Here is a 15,088-nt window from a genome sequence, read left to right as displayed (position 1 = left end):
CTCTTTATTTTGGACAGTATTCAGCGCTGGAAAAAAAAGCCCTTCTTTGGGTTATTTCAAACCATTTATAGACACTCCTGCAACCTGGCTGAGACGGGGCTCTAAAGAAAGCATTTCCTTTTCACAATCATTTCCCCTGTCCTGTGTTGACATCTCCCTATTGCTTAAACGCTCTCCAACCTCAAATCAGTAACATGTATTTATTATATCTTCTGTGATTGCTGTTGGCAAGAAATCACACAAAATGGTTAAAGCTAGACTGTAGACCAACACACCAGACTCAGTGTTAGTAGTTCTAAATGGTTTTATAGTCAGTATCAATCCAAGTAGGCATATGAAAAAAATGTATATGCTTCATTCCAACATCTGTGCCTCTTTATCCCAATTACTGTTCAACTGAAACTTAATAGCAACTCAATAAAAAATTGCTTTATTCATTAAAAATAGGTAAATGGTTCTAAAAGTGCAGCGTACAGAAGAGTCACTTTGGGATATTCGTGGTGGCACTGAAGCAATACCACAATGACCAGAAACAACACAAATGCCCGTTAATAAGGGAATGAGGAGATTATGTGGGATAGTCCTGTCCCAGGATGTTATGCAGCCACGAAAGTGCACGAGCTATGAAAGAACCTGGATAATCTCATAAACACAATTTTGAAAGAAAACTGCAAGTTTCAGAAGATTACTTTCAGAATGACACCACTGTTTTAGTGCTCAGAACCAAGCAAAACGTGGCAATGGATTCTTAGATATGACTCCAAAATTACAAGCAGCAAAAGAAAATATTGACAAATTGGTTCATCAAAATTAAAAACTTTTATGCATCCAAGGACAGTATCAGGAAAGTGAAAAGACAGCCTGTGAATGGGAGAAAATATTTACAAATCATATACCTCACAAGGATTTAATGTAAAGAATTCCTACCACAACAAAAAGATAAACAACCCAATTAAAACATGGGCAAATTATTTGAGTAGACATTTCTCCAAAGAAGATATACAAACGGCCAATAAGAACATGAAAAGCTGCTCAACATCACTGGAAAATGTGACTAGGGAAATGCAAATCAAAGCCACAGTGAGACACCACTTGATACCTACTAACATGCCTACAATTTTTTTAAAGTGTTGACCAAAATGTAGAAAAATTGAAATTCTCATACACTCCTATGGGAATGTAAAATATAATAGTTTCAATGCAAAAGAGTTGAAAATTCCTCAAAGAGCTAATCATAGAATTGCCATATGACCCACCAATTCTACTAGGTATATACCCCAAACATTGAAAACAGAGACTTAGATCATTGTACACCAGTGTTCATTGTGGCATGATTCACAATAACCAAAAGATAGAAACAGTCCTAGTGTCCTTCAACAAGTGAATGGACATACAAAATGTGGTATATACATGCAATGGAATATTATTCACCTATAAAACGGAAGTTCTGATACACACTACCACATGAAAAGCCTTGAAAACACCCCTGGTTGGTATAGCTCAATGCATTGAGCACAGGCTGAAAACCAAAGGGTTACAGTTTGATTCCCAGTCAGGGCATATGCCTGGGTTGCAGGCCAGGTCCCTAGTGGGGGCCACGTGAGAGGCAACCACACACTGTTGTTTCTCTTCCTCTCTTTCTCCTTCCCTTCTTCCCTCTCTAAAAATAAATAAATAAAAAAAAATATTTTTTAAGCCTTGAAAGCCCTGGCTGGTGTAGCTCAGTGGATTGAGCGCAGGCCTGTGAACCAGAGTACCGCGGTTCGATTCCCAGTCAGGGCACATGCCTGGGTTACAGGCCAGTTCCCAGCAGGGGACTCACGAGAGGCAACCATACATTGATATTTCTCTCCCTCTCTTCGTCCCTTCCCCACCAAAGATAAATAAATAAAATCTTTTAAAAAAAGCCTTGAAAACATTATGCTAAGTGAAAGAAGAAACCAGACACAAAATCATGCCACAAAAAGACAGTATGGCATGATTCCATTTATATGAAATAGCTAGAAAGGCAAATTCATTCATTAAAAAAAAAAAGATAAGCAGTTACCAGGGGCTAGAGGGAGGGAAGAATGGGGAGTTATTGCTTAATGGGTACAAAGTTTCTGTTTAGGGTGATGAAAACTTTTGAAAACAGTGGTGATGGTTACACAACATTTTGAATATAATTAATGCCATTGAATAATACACTTAAGCATTATCAAAATCAGAAATTTTGTTCTATGTACTTTAACACAATAAAAATTCAAGAAATAAAACAGTAAAAAATGTTTTTACTTGGCGCCAAATTTTTTTTAAAGAAAGCAAAACTAAGCAATGTGTTGTACAGGCATTTTTAAAATTTTAATGGAATGGAAAACAAAATGTAATGTGTTACCTCTCATGGGAGGTAGGAGGAAGGCATAGGAGAAAAGCACATAGGTAGATATAAATATAGGTAAATTATTGCTAATGATCCAGCTTTTGGGTGGGGTGATAGGTTCATGAGTGTACATTATGTTATTGTGCCTTATTTTTAAAAGATATATATCATATGCACTTCAAATATAATATTCATAGTGTTAACATTTTAAAATATGAAAGAAAGGGAACCACCTGACAGAGGTGAAGTCCAGACCCCTCTTTGCAGACATATGATGCAATATGTTCGAGCAGAGTCTGAGAATCTGCATTTTAAGTGACCATAACTTCTCCCGATCCCCATATGCACACTGCACTGTGACTGCAGCAATTCCAGTCATGGTTTGGTTGTATGACTACTTTGGCCAATGGAATAGTAGCAAACAGAAAAGAATGACTTGAAACGTGCTAGTAAATTGGAACTCACCTTCTCTCATTGCACCTGGAATCTGGGGGCTGCCATATGAATGAATGAGCTCAAACTACTCCTCCATTGCTGGAGGATGAGAGGTCACAGGGAAGAAAACCCAGGCCCCCCTCCCCACCAGCCTCAGTTACCCGGAAGCTGACCACAGATGCCTGAGTGAGCCCCTGCCGAGATCAACCCAGCCCAGCCCAGCCCAGACTGCTGACCTACAGAATCATAAGCTAAATAAAAGGATTATGTTGAAAGCTTTGAGAAGGCTTGTTAAGTAGCAAATGCGAACTCATACACCCAGTATATGAAACATGAAAATGAAACTATTCTGGCTGAATCTGGGGTGAGAGGGTTTGAATTTTGCTCCCTAGTTTCCTCATATCATTTTTTAAAAGATTTTGTTTCTTTTTAGAGAGAGGGGAAGGAAGGGAGAAAGAGAGGGAGAGAAATATTGATGTGTGCTTGGTTGCCTCTTGCACGCCCCCAACTGGGGACCTGGTCCACAACCCAGGCATCATGTGCCCTGACTGGGAATCAAACTGGTGACCTTTCGGTTCACAGACCAGTGCTCAGTCCACGGAGTCACACCAGCCAGGGCTACCTATAAGCAGTTTATTTTTACCAGCTGTTTGCCTATCAGTTTTCTTCAGCGAGACAGGGGCTACTGCCCTACTTTTCCAAAACTCTTTCCTCAAGAACACATGCTATAGGCTGAGAAGCATTCCCACTAAATATGAAGCACTTCCCTCCTATGCATCCTCGTGTCCTTCCTCTTCTCCCTATCACCCATTCAGTCTGTCACCTCTCCTCTTAGAAGTCCTCAAACCTCAGTCTCTGACAAGCCTTTGTCTAGTGTCTTACAAATGTAGCAGCCCTAGCTTGTTCCTTGTCTGCCCAGAAGCTACTACTATACCTCAGAGAAGAGAGGGGCTTTGTTTCTGTGGATTCCCCGCGGGATAGGGGAGCATGGCAGCCTCTGAAATGGGTTCAGAGAACGCCAGTTCTCTATAGGCTGCAGCTGCCCTTCCTAATGTACATAAAATGAACCATGTCTCACCACCACTGTAGAATAATTGCTTACCCACCCAATGCATGAAAATTCACATCTCTTCTACCAACAAAACTCGAATTCCATTACACCAACCCCTTGTCTTGGACAACAGAGGTTCACAGCCTCCCTGCCACAGACGTCCTTCATTTACTTGACAGTAAAGGGTATCCTGCCAAAAAGCCTTCTCTCTCAATTGGAAACTCAGAGTGGACAAGATGAGGTGGCAAGTGAGAAGCCTCAGTGTAGCCAGCCAGGGGAAGTAGTGAATACATTTTGTAAGAACGGAAAGCAGAAAAGGTTGACATATCAGTAAGGCAGGACAGCAGTTGGGAGAAGACTTGAAGGGCAAAGTTTGTATTTTGGAAGGAAAAAAATATTTTTTAAAAGTTCATTCTGCCATTACAAAAGTCTTGAAATTTTATAAGGTGCAGAAAAATAAAAATAAGAAAAAAATCTACCCGTTATCTCACCAACCAAAGACAACCAATAACCATTGTTAACAGTTTAGTGTTACTTCCTTCCAGGCTTTCTCTGTACACATTGAGTAGCGCTTTTACCGTCCTTTATACAGGATTTTTGTTGCCTGCCTTTTTCACCCCATGTTATAGGCAATTCTTATAGAAAACCTCTTTGAAACTTTTTTAATGCCATATATTTTTAACTTAAGAATGTATCATATATACTTCAACTATTTTCTCACTGTTGGAAATGTAAAATTATTCTAATTTGTCTGTTAGAAACATCTTACATATACGCAGGAAAGTGACATAAGAGGCCAGGCTTACTTTATTCTATGTTTATATATAATTAATGTAGCATCAATTACTAAAAATATAAAATCTTGAACTTCTTAAACTTCAAGATGGTGGCATAAGTAAACACAGCATGCCTCCTTGCATAGCCACATCAAAATTACAACTAAACTATAGAACAACCATCACTCAGAACTGTCAGAAATCCAGCTGAATCAAAGTCAGACAATTACGGAATTAAAGAAACCACATTCATCCAGGCTGGTAGGAGAGACAGAGATGTGGGACAGCCTGTTTCCACACCCACATGTGGTGTATAAAAAGTAGGGAGGGATATCTCAGGAGTGAGGAGTTCGGGTCCTGTACGAGGCCCCCAACCCGCACCCCAGCCCAGAGTTCCAGTGCCAGGAAGACAAGTTCCCATAATGTCTGGCTGCAGAAACCAGCAGGGATTGAGTCAGTGAAACAAATTCCTGGAGTTCCAAGCAGTTCATCTTAAAGAACCCACACACAGACTTATCAGACCCACTCATCTGAGCTCCAGCTCCAGGGCAGCAGCTTGAAAGGCACCAATGGCATACGGGGAGGAACTGAAGTGTGTGCCTGGCATTGAGGTGAGAGCTGGAGGACAGCTTGCTCCCAGACAGAAAAGCAGGCAGGAGTCTTTGTCCCTTTTCTGAACCTTCCCTGAACAGAAGTACAGAGCCCGCAGGTGAGTACCATATCTGAGACTCATCAACCTAGCTAACACTGTTTGCCCCACCCTGGACATCACCTGAGATTTCTTCCCACCCAACTTACAGGCCAACCCAAGCTGCTAACAGTGACTTTTCCACATAAATGGCTAGTCTTGGCTCATGCTCCACAACTTCCTAAATCCTCTCAAACAAGTAATAGCCAACTTCAGTGAGCCCCCATCCTCCACACCTCTTGCTAAGTGGCCCCAAGCCCGGCAATAGCAGCAGCCAACCTACATTCACAGCTTGGCTTTGCCTGGAAATCTCTTAGCCTAGCACAAGTAACAGAGATCTCAGATTGCTTTACAGTTCATACAGGGTGGCCCTGGGCAAAGCATAGGTGGGGGCTGACCTTGGCCTTCACCACCCAGGAAACTCCAGAGCCTGTGTACCCAGTAGATAGCTGCAGTCCACATCGGACTACCATCATCCTACACCTACCTACACAGCTGATCCTCCAGGGAGGGTGGAAGTTGGTGTTTAGTGGTCACAGCCTGTCCTTGCAGCTGACTGGCCTGGGTAAATCCCTCCTATTGACCTGTCAAGACAAATGAAGGCTCATTTTCAAGAGCCTCCTCTTGTTCTCAGCCCACATTAAGAGTGTACCTCAATTATCCAGCTTGGGTAATAGTTGAGGCTTCACCAATGGACCCTACAGGACACCTACTACATTAGGCCATGCTACCAAGACAGGAAGTCATAGCCACTCTACCTAATACATAGAAACAAACACAGAGCAACTGCCAAGATGAGAAGACAAAGAAACATGGCCCATATGAAAGAACAGATCAAAACTTCAGAGAAAGAACTAAACAAAATGGAGATGAGAAAGCTATGAGGTGCAGAGTTCAAAACACTGGTCATAAGAATGCTCAAGAAACTTAGTGAAGACCTCAACAGCATAAAAAAATTAATCACAAGTGCAGTATATACTACTTGAAATAAAGAACAATTTACAGGGAAACAACGGTAGAGCAGATGAAGCCAAGAATCAAATCAATGATTTGGAACATAAGGAAGCAAAAAACAACCAATCAGAAAATAAGAAGAAAAAATAAACCAAAAAAGTGTAAGCTGCATCTGGGACAACTTCAAGCATTCCAACATTCACATCATAGGGTTGCCAGAAGGAGAAGAGGAAGAGCAAGAAATTGAAAATCTATTTGAAAACATAATGAAAGAAAACTGCCCTAATTTGGTGAAGGAAACAGACATGGAAGCCCAGAAAGCATCAAGATGGATGCAAAGAGGCCCACTCTAAGACACATTATAATTAAAATGCCAAAGTTTAAAGATAAAGAGAGAATTTTAAAAGCAGCAAGAGAAGAGCAGTTATCTGCAGGGGAGTTCCCATAAGACTGTCAACTGATATTCTGAAAGAAATCTTAGAGGCTAGAAGAGATTGGCAAGAAATATTCAAAGTCATGAAAAGCAGAGACCTACAACCAAGATTGCTCTACCCAGCAAAGATATCATTTAGAATCAAAAGGCAGATAAAACTTCTCAGACAAGAAAAAACTAAAGGAGTTCATAATCACCAAGCCATTATTAAATGAAATATTGAAGGGACTTATTAAAGAAAAAGAAGATAAAAAAATATGAACAATAAAATGGAAATAAATACATATCTGTCAAGAATTGGATTAAAAAATATATATATACCCTGGCTGGTGTGGCACAGTGGATTGAGCGCTGGCCTGCAAACCAAAGTGTTGCCAGTTTGAATCCTGGTCAGGGCACATGCCTGGGTTGCAGGCCAGGTCCCCAGTGAGAGGTACGTGAGAGGCAACCACACATTAATGTTTCTCCATCTCTTTCTCTCTCTCTTCTCCTCTCTCTAAAAATAAATAAAATCTTTTTAAAAAGATCCTTTAAAAAAACTAATCAAACGAGAAGAACTGACAGAATCATGAATATGGAGAGCATTGTGATGGTTGCCAGATGAGATGGGGTGTGGAGGAGTGGATGAAAAGAGGGGATTAAGAAGTTAAATAGGTAGTTACAGAATAGCCATAGGGATATAAAGTACAGTACAGGAAATGGAGTAGCCATAGAACTTATACTCATGACCCATGGACATAAACAATGGTGTAGAGATTGCCTGAGGGAGTCGGGGTTGCTGGATGGAGGGGTGCAAAGAGGGGAAATTGTGACAACTGTAATAGCATAATCAATAAAATATAATTAAAAAAATATGAAAATAAAAAACATCAAATCTTTAGTGTTGGGCTCAACAAATCTTTCTGTAACACCTGTGTAAGCACCACTCAGATCAAAATATAGGATATTTCTAGCACCCCAGAAGACTACTTTGGGTACTTTCCCCACCCCCTACCCCCAAAATAATCACTGTGCTGACCTCTATCATGATAGAATAGTTCTGCCTGGCCCAGGCTAGTGTGGCTCAGCTGCTAGTGCAGCTGCTCCATATCCTTGCCAGCACATTTTAATTTTAGCCATTCTGGAGTATATGCAGTAAATTATAATAATGGCTTTAATTTGCTTTTCCTGGATATCTGATTTGATAATCATATACAGAGCATTTTTTATATTCTTATTGGTCCAGTTAGATATTCTTTTTTTTCTTGTTGATTTGTAGGAGTTTTTTTAAAGATATTCTGAATACTAGTCTCTTATCAGAAAAAATGCAAACATCTATTCTACGGTTTGTCTTTTCACTCTCTTAGTCATGTATTTTGATGAACATATGTTCTTAATTTTAGTAAGTCCTAGTTTAGTGGGGGTTTTTAAATTTATTTTATGGTTAGTGCTTTCTGTGTCCTCATTATGAAATCTTTCCAGCAGGGTCATGACAACATTCTCCTAAGTTTAATTCGAGAAGTTTATCACTTTACCTTTCACATTTAGGTCTATGATCCATGCGGAATTAATGCTTGTACATGATGTGAGATAAAAGTTCAAGTTTGTTTTTTTCCATATAGATATGCAGTTGATCCAGTGTCGTTTACTGAAATGATTATCCTTGGCCTTAAATTGTAGTGGTATCTTGCTAAAAATTAGGTGACAGCATATTTGTTGGTCTCTTTTTGTATTCTTTATTCTGTTCCATTAGTCAACTTCTCTCATGCTGGGCCAATGCCAGTCTATCTTAACCAGGAACTTTATAATAAATCTTGTTACCTGGTATTATAAGTGTTCCAAGTTTATTGTTTTTCCTCAAAATGGCTGTGTCTGACTATTCTAGGTCCTTTGCATCTCACAGATGTCTTGTAGTCAGCTTTCTTTTTGTCCTAAATGTTCTGCTGTGATTTTGATTGGGATTGCATTGAATCTCTTAATCAGTTTGGGGAGGACTGACATTGCTCCTGAGTCTTCCAGACCATAAACATAGTAAAACTTTTCCTTTATTTAGGTTGTCTTTCATTTCAATGCCTTATACATTTTAGAATAGATCTCTTGCAACCTCTTTCATTAAATTTACTCCTAAGTATTGACTTTATGCAGTTGTAAATATTTTCATTAAATTGTTAATTATTTATTGCTAATAGAGAAAACTTTAATTGATTTTTGTATATTGACCTCCTATTCAGCCATGTCAGTAAATTCACTAATGAAGTCTAATAGTTTGATTAATGTTCTAAACTTTTTTGGTGTACAATTTTGTCATCCGCAAATAATGGCTTTTCTACCTCTTCTAAACTTTACACCTTTTATTTCTATTCCTCACCTTATTGCACTAAGATTTTCATTACAGTCTTAAATACAATTGGGGAATGGACTTCCTCGTCTTATTCCCAAACTCAGGAAGGGAGAGAGAATTTAAAGTTTCTAAGATTGTGTTACTATAGGCTTGTTTTGTTTTTTTTTTTCTTTTTTTAATATATTTTATTGATTATACCATTACAGTTGTTCTATTCCCCCCTCTTCATTCCCCTCCATCCGCACACTCCCTCTCCCACCATTCTCCCCATCTTAGTTTATAACCACGTGTCTCAAGTTCTTTAGATTCTATATTTCCCCCACTATTCTTGCCCTCCCCCGTATCTATTTTCTACCTACCGTCTATGCTATTTTCTGTGCCTTCTCCCCCTTCTCCTCTTCCCACTCCCCTATTGCTAACCCTCCATGTGTTCTTAATTTCTGTGGTTGCACTCCTGATCTAGCTGTCCTCTTGGTTTGCTTTTATTTTAGGTGTGGTTGTTAATACCTGTGTGTTTGCTGTCCTTTCACTGTTAATATTTTTCATCTTCTTTTTTTTATGTAAGTCCCTTTAGCATTTCATCTAATAAGGGCTTGGTGATGATGAACTCCTTGAACTTGACCTTATCTGAGAAGCACTTTATCTGCCCTTCCATTCTAAATGAAAGTTTTGCTGGATAAAGCAATCTTGGCTGTAGGTCTTTGGATTTCATGACTTGGAATACTTCTTTCCAGCCCCTTCTTGCCTGGAAGGTCTCTTTTGAGAAATCCACTGACAGTCTTATGGGAGCTCCTTTGTGACTGTCCCCTTATCTCTTGCTGCTTCTAGGATTCTCTCCTTCATTTTAGTCTTGGCTAATGTAATTATGATGTGCCTTGGTGTGTTCCTTCTTGGGTCCAACTTCTTTGGCACTCTCTGAGCTTCCTGGATTTCCTGGAAGTCTATTTCCTTTGCCAGACTGGGGAAGTTCTCCTTTATTATTTGTTCAAATACGTTTTCCACTCATGGCTGTTTCTTTCCCCCTTCTGGTACCCCTTTAATTTGGATGTTTGAACGTTTAAAGATGTCCTGGAGGTTCCTAAGCCTCTCCTCATTTTTTTGAATTCTCATTTCTTCATTCCTTTCTGGTGGGATGTTTCGTTCTTCCTTCTGGTCCATTCCATTGATTTGAGTCCCAGTTTCCTTTCCATCGCTATTGGTTTCCTGGGCATCTCCCTTCATTTCAATTAGTTTAGCCTTCATATGTTCCTCTAATTTGTGACTATAATCAACCAGTTCTGTTAGCATCCTGATAAACAGTGTCTTGAATTGTGCTTCTGAGAGTCTGGCAATTTCTCGGTCTCTGAGAGTTATTGGCTCTGGGACTTTGAGTTCTTCTTGTGCCATCTTTTGGGCTGTTCGTGCCTGTTCTGTAGCAGGATTGGAGCCCTAAGGTGTTCACTAGAGCAGGGCAACTAAGTCGCTGGGTTGTGACGCTATATGTGGGGGCGGGGTCAAAGAGGAACTATGGCGTCCCCCCTGCGCGCCTGCTGCCGTGGCCCCCACTGGTGCTGCAGCTGCCACTGTCACCGGGCCCACTGCACGTGAGTGTGCCACCGCCGCCAGCCCTCGCCCCCTGGGGCCCACGCGGTCCGTCCCACTGTGCACGAATGTGCGACTGCGGTCAGTCTGCCCCACGCCCCAACTGGTTCTGGGCTGCCTGCGCGCCTGGGTTGGGGGACCTGTCCTGCCAGACCCTGCTCGCTGCTGGCTCCGCCCCTCTTACAGTCCCCGTCGAACGGTTAGATGTAGTCGGACTTCCGTATAATTCAATTTTCTGTCCTTTGGCTGTGTCTTTGTTTCTCCAAACCTTAGTTGTATTCAAACTTGGTTGTGGGAGAAGGCACAGTGTTTCCACCTATGCCTCCATCTTGGCGGAAGTCCGTTTTTTTCTTCTTTCTGTTGAACATATTGAGGTGACACCAGTTAAGAAAATTATACAGGTTTTAGGAGCACAATTCCACAACACATCATCTGTATACTATTGACTTATTTTGCTTTTTGTAAATATCCCTTATCAGGTTAAAGAAGTTTCTTTCTATTCCCAGTTTGCTTAACTATTTTTTAAACTTAAAGAGGTGTTAAATAATTTTTCTTTATCCATTATGAACATTTGTTTTTTCTGTTAATGTGATGAGTTAAATTCATAAATTTTTGAGTGGTAAACCAACCTTACATTTCTGAAATAATCTTAAATTTCTCATGATATAGTACAATTTTTATATATTGCTGGGTTGGTTTGCTGATCATTTTTTAGAACTTTTCCATCTGAATTCATGAGAAATATTGGTCTATAATTTTCTCTCTTTTTTGGTAATTTCCTTGTCAGGATTTCATATTAAGGTTATAGCAATCTCTTAATCCAAGTTGGAGAGTGTTTCTTATTTTTCTGCTACATAGAAGAGTTTGTGTAAGATTGATATTATTTCTTTATTATTTGGAGGAATTTGCCAATGAAGCCAGATAATCCTATAATTTTCTTGTGGGAAGATTTTAAGTATCAGATCAATTTATTTAATAGATAAAAGACTATTTGGATTTTCTATTTTTTCTAGTAGTAGGTTATGTTTGTATAGAAATTTGCCGATTTCAATGAAGTTATCAAATTTACTGTCATAAAGCTCTTCCCAACATTATTATATTTTTAAAGACTTTATTTATTTTTAGAGAAAGGAGAAGAGAGGGAGAGAAACATCAATGTGTGGTTGCCTCTCGTGCACCCCCAACTGGGGACCTGGCCTGCAACCCAGCAATTGCCCTAACTGGGAATCAAACCAGCAACCCTTTGGTTTGCAGGTCCGCACTCAATCCACTGAGCCACACCAGCCAGGGCACTTTATTGTATTTTTAATATAAGTAAAATTAATGGTGATGCTCCCCTTTTTATTCCTGATGTTGATAATTTGCGTTTTCGTTATTTTATTGAAAAGTCTTGCTAGGAATCTATCAGTTTTATTAATCTTTTCAAAATTCAAACATTTACCTTAGTTGAAGTCCTCTATTGTTTGTCTCCTTTCTATTTCAGTGATTCTCACTTTTATCTTTATTATTTCCTCTTTTTTTACTTACTTTAGTTTTTTCTTTTTTGATCTTCTTAAAGTAGAAACATATCAACTTTAACTTTTTATTTCTAATACATTCATTTTAAACTGTGTATTTCTCCCTGTATGCTGCTTTATCTATATCCCAATAGCTTTAATATATTTGATTTCTTTCAATCAGTTTAAAATGTTTTTTTAATTTTCACTTTATGTCTTATTTATTCTCTTATTTATTTAGATGTTTGTTTAACCTCCAAGTATTTAGATTTTAAATTTATTTTTTATTATTAATTCCTAGTTTAATTGCACAGTAGTCAGAGAATGTTTTCTTTGAACTTTACTGAGACTTGCCTCATGGCTTAGCACATGGCCTGTTTGAATAAGTGTTTTCATGTGTTCTTGAGAAGACAACAGTTCTTGAGTGTAGTGTTCTATGTTAATAGGTCAAGTTTGTTCATTTTGTTGTTCAAGTCTTCTATATCCTTACTGATGTCTTTCATGCTTTTTGAATTAGCGACTGAAAGAAGGATTGTGGATTCTATTTTTTCCTTGATTTCTTTTTATTAGGTATATTACAAATTGAAGTTTATTATGTCTTCTTTTAAATTGACTTTTTATCACATTGAAATGTCCTTATTTATATCTAGTAATCCTTCTTGCCATAAAGTCTCTCAGTCTAACATTACTCAAGGTATACCAACTAAGCCCTGGCTGGTGTAGCTCAGTGGATTGAGTGCAGGCCTGCAAACCACACGATCGTGGTTCGATTCCCAGTCAGGGCACATGCCTGGGTTGCAGGCTACTTCCCAGCAAGGGACACATGAGAGGCAACGATACATTGATATTTCTCTCCTTCTCTCCTTCCCTTCCCCTCTATAGATAAATAAATAAAATCTTTTAAAAATAAATTTAAAAAGATATACCAACTTTGTTTTGGTTAGTGTTATTGTGGCATATATTTTTATTTACACTTGATATAATTACTAATAAAGTTGGTATTAAGCCATAAGATCTTTTTTCTTATATTTCTCCTTTCCTGTCTGTACTTAGTTTTTTTTAGCAAAAATCTCTGACAGTTTATTTTGTTACATATTCTTATGTTATTTTTCTAGTGGTTACCCTAAATACATCAAGATATGCATCCTTGACCTTTTATAGTCTTTAAGTTAATGCCTTTACTACTCTCCAAGTAATAAAATAACTTTGCAGCAACTTAATGTCTTTACCTCCTCCCATCCTTTACATCATTTTTTTACAGTTTTTGTAAGAGTTTATTTGAGCCAAACTGACAACTTATGCCAGAGAGTAAGATCTCAAATGCTCTCCTCCTTTATGCTATTTTTGTCATGTGCTTTACATATAAGTGTTCTAAGTCATAAGTATTTTTTTAAATCTTTTGCTAGCATGTGTGTATGACTTTATTTATTGATTTTAGAGAAAGGGAGAGAAAGAAAGAGAGAAAAAACTTGAATTTTGCTGTCCCACTTATTTATGCATTCATTGGTTGATTGTGCTCTTGTATGTGCTCTGCCTAGGAATCAAACCCACAACCTTAGCATATCAGGATGATGCTCTAACTTATGGAGCAACTGAGCCAGGGCCTGGAGCTGACATTCTAAATGGGGATATGAAGAATGACTTAGTGGATGCAGCTGGAAAGACATCTTTAATTGAAACAGGGGAGGATGCCAGTTATAAGAAGCAGAATCTGTAAGGATGCTGTCCATGAAACCTATGAGTTGAAAAAAGCTTGAAGAAATGCTCTATTTTAACACTTCCCAAACTTTGCTGTATTTTTAAATGTCTGAGACCTATTAAAAATCCTGATGTCCAGGTCGTACCCCAGCCTTATTACATCAGAATGAATGGGGGTGGGTGCCAGGTGTCAGTATTTTTTAAAGATAGCCAGATGATCCTGTGCAGCAGAGTTTGGGAACCACTGCCATACTTCATTAAATTTAATAGACTATGAATTATATGAAAGAAAAGTTTCTGCCAATTAAACTCTAAAATAATGCTTAAGGTGCCATCAGTGTAAAATGCATCTCAATCTCAGAGATGTTAAAAATGGAAAAATAATCAGTATCTCAAAACTGATGAAATACTATGGTCACAAGTCACTGAGCAGCCCTGGGAAGAGAACCACTGGATTTTCCCCAGGTATGTACATGACCTTAGAACCCAGTGAGTAATAGAGTGTTGAATTAGGAACAGCACACATTGTTCAAAATTCCAGTTTGGATAAGCAAATTAAACAAACATGTTTCTACTATTACACTTTTTTCTAAGTTCTCTCCCTTTTCCTCAGTCATCAAGGACCAGGGACTATGATACCCTGCTTGCTGTGCCTGGAACGTGTACATTGGTTCCCAACTGTACTTCCTTAGTGCTAGCAATTCTCGTCAAAAATGAGGCCACTGGCAGACATACATACTGATATTTTCAGGGTTTTTTAAGTATACTTTATTGATTATGCTATTACAGCTTTCCCAAATTTTTTCTCCCCTTTATCCCCCCTCCACCCTGTACCACCCAACCCTCCAGCATTCCCCTCTTAGTTCATGTCCATGGGTTGTACATATAAGTTCTCTGACTTCTGTTTCCTATACCATTCTTAACCTCTCCCTGTCTATTTTATGCCTACCAATTATGTTTCTTATTCCCTATACCTTCCCCCATCCTTCTCCTCCCCCTTCCCACTGAAAACCCTCCATGTGATCTCCATTACTCTGATTCTGTTCCTGTTTTAGTTGTTTGCTTAGTTTTTGTTTTAGGTTTGGTTGTTGATGGTTGTGATTTGTTGTCATTTTACTGTTCATAGTTTTGATCTTCTATTTCTTAGATAAATCCCTTTGACATTATCATATAATAAGGCCTTGGTAGCAATGAACCCCTTGAACTTGACCTTATCTGGGAAGTAATTTATCTGCCCTTCCATTCTAAATGATAGCTTTGCTGCAAAATCTTGGATGTAGGTCTTTGGATTTCATGC

The sequence above is a fragment of the Sturnira hondurensis genome, unplaced genomic scaffold (genome assembly GCF_014824575.4).
Source record: "Sturnira hondurensis isolate 20B ecotype Veracruz unplaced genomic scaffold, ASM1482457v3 Scaffold0014745, whole genome shotgun sequence".
Lineage (NCBI taxonomy): Eukaryota > Metazoa > Chordata > Mammalia > Chiroptera > Phyllostomidae > Sturnira > Sturnira hondurensis.
Note: the sequence above shows the minus strand (reverse complement) of the source record.